Source organism: Zalophus californianus, chromosome 8 (assembly GCF_009762305.2).
Source record: "Zalophus californianus isolate mZalCal1 chromosome 8, mZalCal1.pri.v2, whole genome shotgun sequence".
Lineage (NCBI taxonomy): Eukaryota > Metazoa > Chordata > Mammalia > Carnivora > Otariidae > Zalophus > Zalophus californianus.
Genome location: NC_045602.1, coordinates 28,191,236 through 28,205,553, shown reverse-complemented (window position 1 = coordinate 28,205,553; position 14,318 = coordinate 28,191,236).

Genomic DNA, 14,318 nt, shown 5'->3' with positions numbered 1-14,318 from the left:
GTTTTTTATGATCACCATGTGTCCGGAAACCTAAACAATTTCAATGATAAAATATTGCCCACAGACACCAACTGCTCCCACTTCAATACCTTTGGTACATGCCATGAAAGTGGCATTCAACTTTCAAGGGAATTTATGTAAATCTAATGGGAGTCAGAATCCAAGGCCCTTATGGATTGCCAAGTGATTAGCAACCGAAAGGATAACCACCAGGAGAGTCACTTCCCTCTTATAATTGTACCCTTCCCTCCTTTCATCCCTTTGCATGAAGAAGTTTCCAAGGAGTCTAAAACGAACATCCAAGTTTAGTGACTAGCTCCATCACCATCAGTACCAACACCAGTACTTTATAGATGAAGTGAGCCCGAGAAGAAACCAGCCAGTGTGGCTTGGGCAGGTGTCCATGAAACAGTTTAGGAAAAAAGGATATAAACTACTCTGAGTCTTCAATATATGTTAGCCTATACTTGACATTTAATTAAAAAAAAAATCACAAGAAAATTGTACAAATGCTAAGTAATCCAAAATTCACTTTAGGTATGCATGGGTAGCCAAGGTACAAAGGTGAAGTTCTGAGAACTTTCAGACCTATATATTATCTGCCTGCCATTAAATGCCTAATCCATGAATTCCCTTCAATTCTAATGTAAACATAACAGGAAAATCAAAACAACATATATATTAGAGAAATGAGGTCCACTCAAAAACTCTCCAAAGTGGAAGGAAAAACACAGATGCTTACAATTTAAAACAAAACCTCTTTATGTTTACCCAGATCAGTTCAACCACTGTGCCAGTGAGGTGTGGATCCCAATTTCCACTATCTTTAACTCCAGGGTCATATCTATGAAGTTCAGTGGGGTTTGGTCTAAATGATCTCAGGATCCCTTCCAGTCTCTCAAAGTCTATGGCGTTTTTAATTCATTTGAATTGTTGGTCATAAATGGAACCTTGAAAAATAAAGAACTCTTTAGTAAATTCATCCCTATTCTTAGGAAAACAAATCAGAAACCATGCCATAGTTTGGTTATTGTTTTTCTTTCTATCTTTAAAATGCCTTTTGCATTGTAACTGTGTCTTCTCTAAGCTCACTCTTCCTAATCATTGATTTTTTTTAAGAAGTCACTGAAATCTCTTATCCTGCAACTTAATCATGCTTCTGTAAGCAGTATTAAGCAGGTTAGAAATTCCCTTTCCCTCCATTTAACTTAATCAAAAGTTACTTCTTCAATAAAGAGCCCCAGTGCTATGGTAAGCAGCTTTATGAATCAGAGAAGAGTTGAGAAGAATCTAAGCACTTCTTGGATACAATCAGCAAGGGGCATTGTCAATAAGTGTCAGGCTAATAGAGCTGCTTTAAATCTTGGATAAATTAAGGTAAAACCACATAATTTCAGATACTACAAATGATTCCCTACTGGAATGAAATTTTCTGTAGACAAGATCAGAGATCAATGACAACCAGCTACTTTAAATACAATTGCATTCCTTTCTCATTAACTGTTCCTATAAATGCCTTCTCAGCAATGAGATAAATTAGTTTCTAGGAAACACTAATTCCACATGTAAGTGTTTATTTAAAGCATAATTCCTTTTATTTATAACTTTTAAAACCTAGAAGAATTTTATATTCCTGAGAGGAAATATTACCTAATCTACTATGCTTAGAAGTAACCAGCTTAATTGGGGAAAAAAAAAAAAAACCAAAAATCTTTGAAACAAGATTATATATTAGTATACAGTCATCAAGAAAAAAATTCTATTTTAACATTCAAGAAAAATATATAATTATCACACATTAGCATCAGGACTGAATTACATATTACAGTTATCTGCATATGATAGGACATTTGTATTAATGTAAGCTTGATGGGAAGGGGAAGGAGGAATGGGAATTTTGCCTGAAAAATATTAAAAATCCATGAAGAAAATATAATTTGTATTTAAAAAAAGAAACTTCAAGATGAAATACATATGTAAAATAGAGAAACAGAGCTCAAAGTATGAACTCTGAGCTCTGCCTTTACCTGAATGTTTGGTATCCAGCATATTCTAATAGGCTCCATAATTGGGAGTGATGAAAAATGCTTTGCATTATGAACAAGGTAGTTATTTTGAGTTTATTATCCATTTCTGCTGCCCTAATATGAATGTATCTAGCAAAGCAGAAAGGGTATAGGCTTTGGAGCAAGGTGGAAATGAGTTTAAGTCAAGTCTCCAGCATTTACTACGCATGAGCACATGGGCAATCTCTTCGCTTCTCTGAGCTTTTGTCGTCTCCGTTTTAGACTTAATCTCATCCAGAAAGGGTCAAGGCAAGATTAAGTATGATAGTATATGACAATATATCTACGAAGGGGCAAGTATTAAATGGTAGGGCAGCCGCAACTGCATAGAAATCAACCAGAAGAGAAATCTATTGTCTCACAGTTCTGGAGGCCAAAAGTCCAAAATTAAGGTACTGGCAGGGCTGCAGCTGTCACCCCTGTCCCCATCGGAGGCTTTTGGCCTTCCAGCTCCTTTCTGGTAGCTTTCGGTGTTCCTTGGCTTGTGGCTGCATCGCTCCAATTTCTGCCTCCTTGAAAACATGGCCTTCTACTCTGGATCTTCTCTTCTTGTCTTTTCTGAAGATATTTGTGATTGGATTTAGGGCCCACCTGCATAACCCAGCATGATCTCATCTTGGTTACATCTACAATGGCCTTATTTCAATATAAGGTCTCATTCACAAGTTCTGGAACATGGCCATATCTTTTAGTGGGTCACCCTTTAACCTACTATGAGACCTAAAACATAAAAACACTCCATAAATATCAGATTTTTTCCTAAAAATATATATAATGCATAGACTTACAGAATGCTTAAGCAAGAAAGGGAGGGATGAACAGGACACTGGTATTAAAATTAGTCCTCATGTGATGAAGATCACCATTTTTCTAAGATTAAAATATTTATATAATTTGTAAAATTTTCTTACATCCACCCATCCAGCTCACTATTCTCCAGAATAGTACTAGAGAGGAGCAGGGGTGGAGGTCCCTCTCCTATTTACTATTACATCTCAAAGCATTAACCCAATGCCTGGCAGTTAGTGGGAGTTCAATAAATATTAATTAAATACATAAATAAATGAAAAGAAATCAATGCCTAAGTCTCACAACTAGCTGGGGTAGAATCAGATTTACAAACTGGTTATTCTGATCACTGTTACTATCACTGAGAGACTACTTTGTTGACGTTGGTTGCGTTTTTACTACAAAAAATTGAACCACACATTAGCACTGTAAGAAAATACCCAGAGGAATTCATTCTACGGTTTTACTTGGAACTAGTATGTGGCTGATCAATGATTCAGGAAGCCTGATCACTGACAAAGCCTTATGGTTTTGAATACGTCATGAGCCATTAGAGGCAGGATTATTGCAAAAAGGAGACTACGTGGTAGGATTTGGAGAGCATCCTACCGAAATGTATCTTCTGCCTTCTAGAAGTTTCACTGGAATTTAGTCCTTTAGATTAAGAAGACATTGCATCTTTTAAAAATTCTCCATTAAAGTGCAAATACTCCTTGGGAGTATTTTAAGTTACTTATTAGGGTATACAAATATATGAACACATACTATGTGTGGCATTGTGCCAGATATTGTGAAGTCTATGGTGATAACAGGACATGGACTTGTACTCAGAAAGTCCGTGGTCCAGTGGGAAGAGACAAGATCTGTACACCTAATTCTAATTCAAGGCATAAAGCATTACAATCTCAACTAAAATATCAATTGTTATAGAAACACAGGGTAGGAAGCTATTAATTCTGACTGAAAAAAAAAAAAAGAAAGTGGTAGAATTTGAACTGGATTTCAAAAAATAGGTTGGGTATTAACAAGGAAAAATGGAGGGAAGGCCATTAAGAGGCTGAGCAAAGTAGGAAGAAGAGAATGTTGCAACTGCTGAGAAAAAAAAGGGGAAAGGGAGAAATTGAACAGAGGAGAGGGGCAGAAAGGATAGTGCCCACAGTTTTCTAGGCACCGTCTCTCAAGTATTTACCATGCTTTTAGCATTGCCTATAACTTCAGAGAAATTCCAGAGGGTCAAATGAGCATAGTGATGCTGGATTTGGGGGTGGAGGTCCCTGAGGGATAGTCAGAGATAGAATGTTTGGAAGAGAGTGTTTTGGGAAGATCAAGTCAAAGCTGAATACTGTGGCTGGGAAGGGACTCCTCTAAACTCATTTCGATTGGTTCCTAGATTTCTAAATTGATCTTAGAAGCCACCCAGGTTATAGGGCCTTGCAGGTGCACTCTCTACTGAGTGGCTTCTCCTTGTTCAGACAGTTTAGAACATCACCTAGCCTTTTCTCTCTATTCTCATGACTGCCTAGTCTCTTGAAAGATACTCTCCCGCAATGCTCCCACCCCACCACTTTTTCTTTCTTTCTCATTTCTTGTTCTTCTTCATGCTATTGCTCAACACCTTTCTTCTTTATTTTCCTTGACACTTTTGTTCTGAGCTGATTTATATTCAGTCTGTCCTAGAGGTAGGAAGACAGTGCTATTAAAAGTCCTTAAAGGGGCGCCTGGGTGGCTTAGATGGTTAAGCGTCTGCCTTTGGCTCAGGTCATGATCCCAGCGTCCTAAGATGGAGCCCTGCATCGAGCCCTGCATCGGGCTCCTGGCTCAGCAGAGAGCCTGCTTCTGCCTCTTCCCCTGCTCATGCTCTCTCTCTCCCTGTATCTCTCTGTCTCAAATGAATAAATAAAATCTAAAAAAAGGGGGGGGGGCCTTAAAAAAAAAAGGGCCAAGTTAGTCACGCCCAAATATTTACATGTGTAAACAGTGTATTTAACTGACTTGGGGAGGAAAAAAATTATGTTTGCTTAACTGAGGAAATTGCTTCTTCAGTGCAATGCATTTCCATGGCCTAATAAAGGATTAACAGCACACCTACCGTGGAAGTACCTTTTAAAAGCTTCAACCTATGCCTGTAAACTCTAAATTGCTGTTTTCAAGTGTCTACTTCCTGCTGAGCTCCTTTTGTTCTTTTCATGAAGCTTCCCTGATCTATGATGACTGCTGCGTGTTTCTAATTTCCCTGAGCATACAGTCATTTCTAAAGATGACTTCATACATCTTATATAGGGCTTTTAAAACCACTTGTGAAGGAAAAGTGAGTATTTAACAGTAAAATGCATTTCTGAGGGTCTCAGATAATGGGAGTGATCTCTTAATTAGACATTTCGTTTGCTATTAGGGATAAGATTTTTTTTAAGCCTGTCTTTTCTCATTGTTGCTGTTGAAGATCAAAGAGAAGTTAGTGATTTCCTGAAGATTCAAGTTACCCCTGCTTAAATAGGAGATTATTTAGAGCTAGGCACATCTTGAGTCATGGTCATTTGGGACATTTTTTGAGCAACATGAGGACATTGGTGTGACAATGAGTTTACTTTTTACTTTTCCAGTTCATAAAAACTCGAAATTATATGTGAAGAATGTCATTTTCCTACCCTAACGAAACTCTTATTTTTTCTTTTACTTTGGAAGAGTTTTAGGGAATCAGAAAAGCTCCTTCAGCTTCACTTTTAAAGTCTCTTTTCCCTATTTTCTTTCATTAATAACATCAGAACACTTTTTACCCCCACTTTTGTTCAACAATAAAAGACAGAATTAAGAATAGCTCTTTTTGAAGTATAATTGACATACATGCTACATTAGTCTCAGGTATACAACATAGTAACTAACTCTATAAGTTACCTTATGCTTACCACAAGGGTAGCTACAATATCACTGACTATATACTCTATGGTGTGCCTTTTATCTCTGTGACTTATTCCATAACTGAAAGCTTGAACCTCCCCCTCCCCCTTCATCCATTTTGCCCACCCCCCCATCCCCATCCCTCTGGCAACCATCAGTTTGTTCTCTGTATTTATGGAAGAACAGCTTTTATACTTTATTTTGTTTCAAAGGTGTAGTAGTTACTAGAAGTGCCCCTGCCATTATAGTTTATAATTTATATTGTAATGTTCTTTGTTAAAGGAGGATGGAAAGGTTAAGCTTTTCCTGGGAAGGAGAGTTGAAACAACAATGCCTGCTTACACATAGTTTGTGAAAGATGATATAGAAAAGATGATTTTTCTTTTCTTTATATCTCAGTCAAAATTTGATTCTTAAAAATGAAATCCCAAAATCATCAGCAAATGGAAACTTTCTTTCCAGCTGTAAGACTTGAGTTAAGCTTATCCAAATTAATGCTCTTCTAAGGTAATTTAAAAAGAAGCAGCCACCTCACTTATCTTTTATGATCTGTATCACTGCACAAATCCAGTCACCTGCTCCACCGATGGACGAATGAACTTTGCCTGATCTATAGTCCCAGCTAGAATCAGCCAAAGGTAATTAACAAATCTATGCAGCACAGCCATTTTTGCCCCTGTGTGAGATAAAAATCGAGGTTTCTGAATTTTTATTTCTCTTAAATTAAAAAAGTAAAGATGAAAACACTGTAAAATAATAACAAAGGCAATGAAGCAGTCAGGTAACGGTCCAGGCCAAATTTGGGGTAAACATTTATTCATTGCTACTCTCACAGAAAATGTGCCTGTTGCCTAAACTCCCTGAGCCATGTGGGTCTGGCCATCTGAACAAGCCTCTTCAGTCATAAGGTCAGTACTTAACCTGATTACACCTTTAGGCTAATTTCTTTTTAATGCAGTTATAGAGCACGCTTTTGGAAAAATGAGGCCATTTGTTGGCCACTGAGTACAGAAGATGTGCATTGGCAGAGTTAGAAGGAGACAACACACGGGTGTTCCAAGACTGGTTTTGCCACATACTAAGTCCGTGACCTTGGGAAAGACAATTTAAAAAGTCACATGCTGGAGTTAATTCGTGGTATTCTATGCATTGCTAAAGATCCCAACTACTGAATGTACCCAAGTTATATAACTATTAAGTATACCCTAAATAATAATGTTCAGAGTCATTGTTAGCATTAAACAGGGAAGATTAGATGAGGAGATGACTGGTAAAATATACAGGAGCATACATGGTTTGGTATGATCCTCATATTGACCATTAACAATAAACATTTCACAGGGAGAACCATTTTATCCACCTTAGTAATGTAAATAGTATAGTCCTAAAAAGTAAATACACATTTTAGGACCCTACTATTAGAGATTTCTTAAAGCAAATCATTTTTTTTTACATCACAAATGCCTTCCTACTACCCAAGCTATTATATTAAAATGGATACGTGCGGAATAGAAGTACACATGCCAAGCCCTTGCTGTGTGACTTTAATATAGTACCTCTGACTAGAGTAGGAAGAGTATACTTCCCACACCAATGACTTTGGGCTTGGCCATGTTTTCTGCTTTGGAAATAACACACTGTACCACTTAATACTCCCTCCACCTATACGTGAGATTACTTTTTTCTCCATGCCCTTACCAAACCTTGACTTATCACATTCATTAATTTTAACAAATCTGGTACATAGAAAATCATGTCACTTTAACTTGCTTTGATTTTCATATACATATTGAACATTTGTATTTATGCTTCCATAAATACATTTTTCGTATCATTTCCCCTACATTTTATTGGATGCAACCTTTTTGTTTATGTCTACATTATATTTTAAAATTAAATTTTAGGGGCGCCTGGGTGGCTCAGTCAGTTAAGCATCTACCTTAGGCTCAGGTCATGATCTCAGGATCCTGGGATTGAGCCCCACATCGGGCTCCCTGCTTAGTAGGGAGTCTGCTTCCCCCTCTCCCCATCACTCATGCTCTCTATCTCTCTCTCTAGAATAAATAAATAAATAATATCTAAAATTAAATTTTAAGTACTCTTTACTACAACAACTCAACTGTTGTTCAATTTTATCCCATTAAAAAACTATATTCTCAAGAATGTAAAGATATATGCACAAGTTGTTCACAATAGTATAATTTAAAATAATTCAAAAAAAAAAGTCTTTAGGGGAGGAGTAAGGGGAGGAAGTCCTAAATTTTCTTGTTTTTTTTTCTCATTACAATGATAAATATATTCTTTCACAAGTTTCTTAACTTTAAAATTTAGATTGGCAAAAGAATAAAACTAAAACAACACAACCAGAAAAAGAACACTACTAATAATTCCATTGTTGAATAGCCTTTCTATTATACCCATATGTATATCACCATGGATTTTTATACTGTATCATTTTGCAACCTCCATGTTTCATTTAACAATACATGATGATAATTTTTCTGATGTTAATAAATACTCCTCTACAACATAATTTTTAATGTCTATAAACTTTTCCCTTTTACTTTAATGCATTTAACTAATCCTTTCTTTGAAGCATTTATACTTTTTCTACTTTTTCACTATAGTAATAATGCTTCATTATATATTTATATTGCCATACATTTATGTATTTTTTTAATTCTTATTTTTACTAACCCTTGCCTTCAAATGTATTATTGTCAATAAAAGAATCATCAAAACTTCAACCACAACAGTATCAGTTGTTTCCCTGGTATTTTGGGCACAAAACGGGATGATTTTGGATGCTCTACTTACTACAGGAAAATTTTAAGGGCAAAAAAAGAAATTATTGCAAACTTCCGAGGAATACCATCCAAATTGTCCTAAAAAGAGCCTTCCCAAATCAGGCAGGCAATATTATTAATAAATAAATTTCAAAAACGTGTTTGAGCTAATATATTGGCTACATATATAACCTACCAAATCTATAACCTACCAAAATTCTACCTTTATGACTTCATGTATATTACATGTAATAGGTTAAACCATAGGAAATTGCCATTATTTGATGATTACAGACCTATGAAATGAAAATATATTACTGGCTCTTTTATGTCATATAATAATCTATTTCTTTTTCTGAGAATAAAAGTCCGTTATTAAATATGTATAGTGATGTCTAGTTATCCCTGCTTTTATGATATATTTTGGATATGATTTATAGGTTTATATGTTACTAAAACATAGATAAAAATATGATTTTGAACTCTAACATTGTTTATTGTATTTAACATTGTTTAAAGTATGTTCCACAGCATTATTGATTTCTAGGAACACATTCCAGCAAAATGGTCATTTCTAGAAGTTAAAGAAAAGGAAATGATCAAAATGGGCCATTTTTCTCATTGGGTAAAAGTGTACAAGATTTGGGGCACCTGGGTGGCTCAGGCAGTTAAGCATCTGCCTTCGGCTCCAGTCATAATCCCAGGGTCCTAGGATTGAGTCCCGCGTCAGGCTCTCTGCTCAGCGGGAAGCCTGCTTCTCCATCTCCCTCTGTACCGCCCCCCCTTGCTTGTGCTCTCTCGCTTTCTGTCAAATAAATAAATAAAATATTTTTTTTTAAAAAGTGTACAAGATTTAAGAATTATAGGACAAAGTATATTTGGAATCATTTGTCCAATGTAGCTGAGTAGAAATTTTATAAATAATCACTGATATGACTACTATATTTCATCTATGAGCTTTTTTCATCATATAGGAAAAACTAATTAATAGGACTAAAATATTTATCTTAACTTAGTATTCTGTTTCTTTCACCAGAACTCTGAAATAGGAAAACAAGATTTCCCTTTTGGCCTCATATTTAACTACTGTCTTCAGAGCATTCTTTTATAAATATAAATGCTTATATATGTATATGTAAATATATATAAAATATAAATATATATATATATATTCTTTACTTACACCCTACAGTTACCAAAATAGAGACAGCTCCTTGGGTTCTAATTGAAAGAGAGAATAAAAGCAATGTATGCTGGAAAGAGGATCACAAAGTAATAACCCTTGGATTCTCAAAGCAGCACCATCCTAGAGTGGTAAGAGTGCTTGATTTCACCATCAGAGTTCACTGGGGCAAACATGACCAACTCCTGTAGAGATGAAGTGGAAATACAGCCCCTAGTATATATCCATGTTATTTCTGAGACCAAAGCCTCAGGAACACTTCTTGCTGAAATCAGAGTATCCCACATTTAACAGAGTAACCAACTCAACTAATCCAAGTATCTTCTATTATACTTCTTGGTGTCCTGGCTTCCATTACAAGGTCCCTCCCAATTTTCCCAGGCCAAAGTAGATCCTCAAGTTGGCAGAGATGTCACATCTTGTCAGTGTTCTCCTTAGTGAAGGGGTGTCTACTTCAAACTTAATGTGGACTCCACTTATTATACCACAATTCCATAATATATGGGATTTAGAATTTAATATCAGAGTACAAACTGAAAATCCTGTACCATCCATGTGGAGAGGTGCTTACACTATGTGAGGCATATGTGAGCCAAATCCAAAAGGGAAAACAAAAGATAAAGTCTTCCATCTCACACTGGGGTATAGGCTCTTTGAAATTTAGTGATAGTGAATCCAGAAAGGTCCATAAAAATTAAATTGTAATTTTGACTTTCTAGTTTCTGCCATGTATATGTACTTGAATTTTAGAGTTAAATTTCTATATTAAGCAAGTCCCATGTCCTCATGCAGACACATCCCTGGGTCACAATTTAGCTGCCAGGTTTGCAAGGCTGGACTGGGGTCCAGTGTTTGCTGCTTCACAGACTATGAGCCATACAGTGTCTTCAGCCTCTAGTCCTCCATGCAAGATTCAACCCTGATAGAATTCCACTCCTCTCATGATAGATAATTCTCAGGAGCATTTCTCTTCAAGATGGACTGGTAAAAGCCACTCCAGTCCACAAAACTAGTTTTAACAAATTTGAAATTCAAAGAAGTCCCAGGCCCTTTCTTCATTTAAATTTGTGCATAGAAATAGAAGTGGTACTATTCCTATACTTAAAACCATATAGGATCATCTAAGTTCCACATAAAGAAGAATATGACTCTACCTAGATATGGAGTCTTCATTTTGGTCATCTTACTCTACGTATAAAGAGCACCTGCTACATATAAATATCATTCCATTCATTTTCTTATTCAAGGTGCTGTCATGAAAAGGTGTGAAAATCTGAATAGGAGCATATCTGATGTCTAGAGGAGGGTATTGTATTCGCATTAATCTCCATTATTTCTTCTTTGACAGCTGCCTTTCCTAATATAAATCTGTGCAAGAAATGATTAGAATCACTCCTAAACATCCTCTTGCCCTACCCTACACCCACCCACACACACACACACACACACACAAGCCACAAAATTTCCCCAAAGTTATTCTCTTTAACTTAAAAATAACCTACATTAAATTGTTTCTACTACTTTGGGGGCTCATCTTAAGTGGTAATAATCTCAAACTAATGTTAGAGAAATGAGAAAATATTTGTTAGTAGAAACACTTAGAGTGTCTTCTAACAATGGACATTATTTTGTTCTTTGTTTTAGTAATTGAGACTTAATAATTCAACCATCATTGGATTGTCCATGATAATGACAATCTGAAAACCAGTTCCCACATGTACTACATTACTCTCCCAATTTTATGGAATTCTTTAAAGAAAATAAAAAAGGTACATGGAACTTTGAGCTACAATTATATATTCAGTTACTTAGGACTCTGGTTGTTCACAAAGTATCAGAAATAGAAATTTTTTTAAATGCATCTTTTTACACTATTTACTCATCAGTAGGTTATTCCTTAACAGAGTCCATGGTCATAACAAATAACCTCCAGAAAAGCAAGGAGTTGGAAGGTCATATCACTGCTAAACTAAAACTGTTCGATATATCAGTTTCATATTTAAAAATCTCAAAGAAGTGTTCCTGGGTGGCTCAGTTGGTTAAGCAACTGCCTTCAGCTCAGGTCATGATCCCAGAGTCCCAGGATCGAGTCCTGCATCGGGCTCCCTGCTCAGCGGGGAGCCTGCTTCTCCCTCTCCCTCTGCTGCTCCCCCTGCCGTGCTCTCTCACTCTCTCTCTCTGACAAATAAATAAAATTAAAAAAAAAAATCTCAAAGAGTATTCTAAAGAATTAATAAAAACATAAAGTAGTAGAATTTTGGAGCTACAATGAATCTTACATTTTTGTAAAAACACGCAGTAAACTGTAAAGTACCATGCAAATCTATAAAATGTGTATTGTCCTCATCTATGTAAAGCCCCTCATTTTACAAGTAACAGAATAGAGATTGAGAGATTTAAAAGAGTCTTCAAAAGCCTTTGCAATGCTTTTCAAAAATCATTAGGACTATCAACACCCACCCCCAGGCAAATTCCCATTAACTTTAATCCACAATTACTGATCAAGCGTCAGCAGTTTTTCTAGCCATTCTCTTTTAACTCAACAGCTGCATATATCACTAAACTAACCCAAAGAACATAAGAATGTGCATGTAATAGGCATTTTCCAAATTCCCCACAGATGCATATTTTCTCAAAAAGGAAATGAAAGACAATACTTACAGCATACTCTATTTTTTTAATCTGACTCACCAAATTCTTTTAAGTTCTAATATATTATTTTCTTTTGTAACTGATAGCATTTAGCTATTTAAACATATAGATCCAACATTAACCTCTCACCCTGCAAGCTATTAAGAAAAGCATCTGGTCAGACAGATGTTGGCAGGGATGCGGAGAAAGGGGAACCCTCCTACACTGTTGGTGGGAATGCAAGCTGATGCAGCCACTCTGGAAAACAGTATGGAGGTTCCTCAAACAGTTGAAAATAGAGCTACCATACGATCCAGCAATTGTACTACTGGGTATTTATCCCAAAGATACAAATGTAGTGATCCAAAAGGGTACATGCACGTCAATGTTTATAGCAGCAATGTCCACAACAGCCAAACTGTGGAAAGAGGCAAGATGTCCATCAACAGATGAATGGATAAAGAAGATACAATGTGGTGTGTGTATACACACACACACACACACACACACACACACACACACACACACACACACACACTGGAATATTATGCAGTCATCAAAAAGAATGAAAGCTTGCCATTTGCAATGACATGGATGGAACTGGAGGGTATTACACTGAGTGAAATAAGTCAATCAGAGAAAGACATGTATCATATGACCTCACTAATATGAGGAATTCTTAATCTCAGGAAACAAACTGAGGGTTGCTGGAGTGGTGGGGGGGTGGGAGGGATGGGGTGGCTGGGTGATAGACTTTGGGGAGGGTATGTGCTATGGTGAGCGCTGTGAATTGTGTAAGACTGTTGAATCACAGATCTGTACTTCTGAAATAAATAACGCAACATATTTTAAGAAAAAAGAAAAAGAAGAAGATAGCAGGAGAGGAAGAATGAAGGGGAGTAAGTCAGAGGGGGAGACGAACCAGGAGAGATGATGGACTCTGAAAAACAAACTGAGGGTTCTAGAGAGGAGGGTGGTGGGGGGATGGGTTATCTGGTGATGGGTATTAAAGAGGGCACGTATTGAATGGAGCACTGGGTGTTATACGCAAACAATGAATCACGGAACACTACATCAAAAACTAATGATGTAATGTATGGTGATTAACATAATAAAAATAAATAAATAAAATCCAAAAAAAAAAGAAAGAAAAGCTGGTCAGAGACAAAAAAGATACAGCAAATTTTACCTTAAAATCTTAACAAAAGATGAGTTTAAGTAGTAAATGAAATTGTTGCCCTTTTCCCCGGAGCAATAGCTTTCAAATGAATTTTAGTCATACATTTCTTTCTTTAAAAGGAGGCTTTCCATAAAACCAAGGAACATGAATGAACAAGGAGCTTCTCTGAAATATGAGTGGGAAGTCCAGACAAAGTCCTTACCAATTGGGGTCCCTGACATGGGTTCCACTGAGTACAGTTTGAAAATCACCGTGGAGGTTAAAACCCAAACTCTCTAAACTGGCATTTTTGGTCCAGTCTAATCTAACTTCAACCCTTATCTTCAACCCTGAGATTTAATAAACAAAGAGTGCTCCGCAATTAGATAATGACAGCAAGGTTTTTCAGTCTCTCTGCAGGCAAATTAGCATATCGGAAACATCCAAATTCAACTGGGTGGTAACAAGGAATAGTAGAAAGAAAATAATAGAAGACTTTGTTTCTAGTTTATTCTACGTAACTTAGAGTGAGTCTCTAAATTTCTGGACCTCAGGTGACCCATTTATCAAACATAAGGATAGTATCATACCTTTATCAGGATGCTGGACAAAATCATTTCTTTGTGTTTGACACGTGAAGATATAAGATTCCATTCAACAGATATGTTTTGAATGATTATTTCATGCTAAGGCACATAAGACATAATGATAAGTAAGACAGACAAAATTCTTACATTCAAAGAGAGCAAAGTCTAATGAAAGAGACATAGTAACAACTGATACTTGGTAATTCATTTGGGTTAGGATTG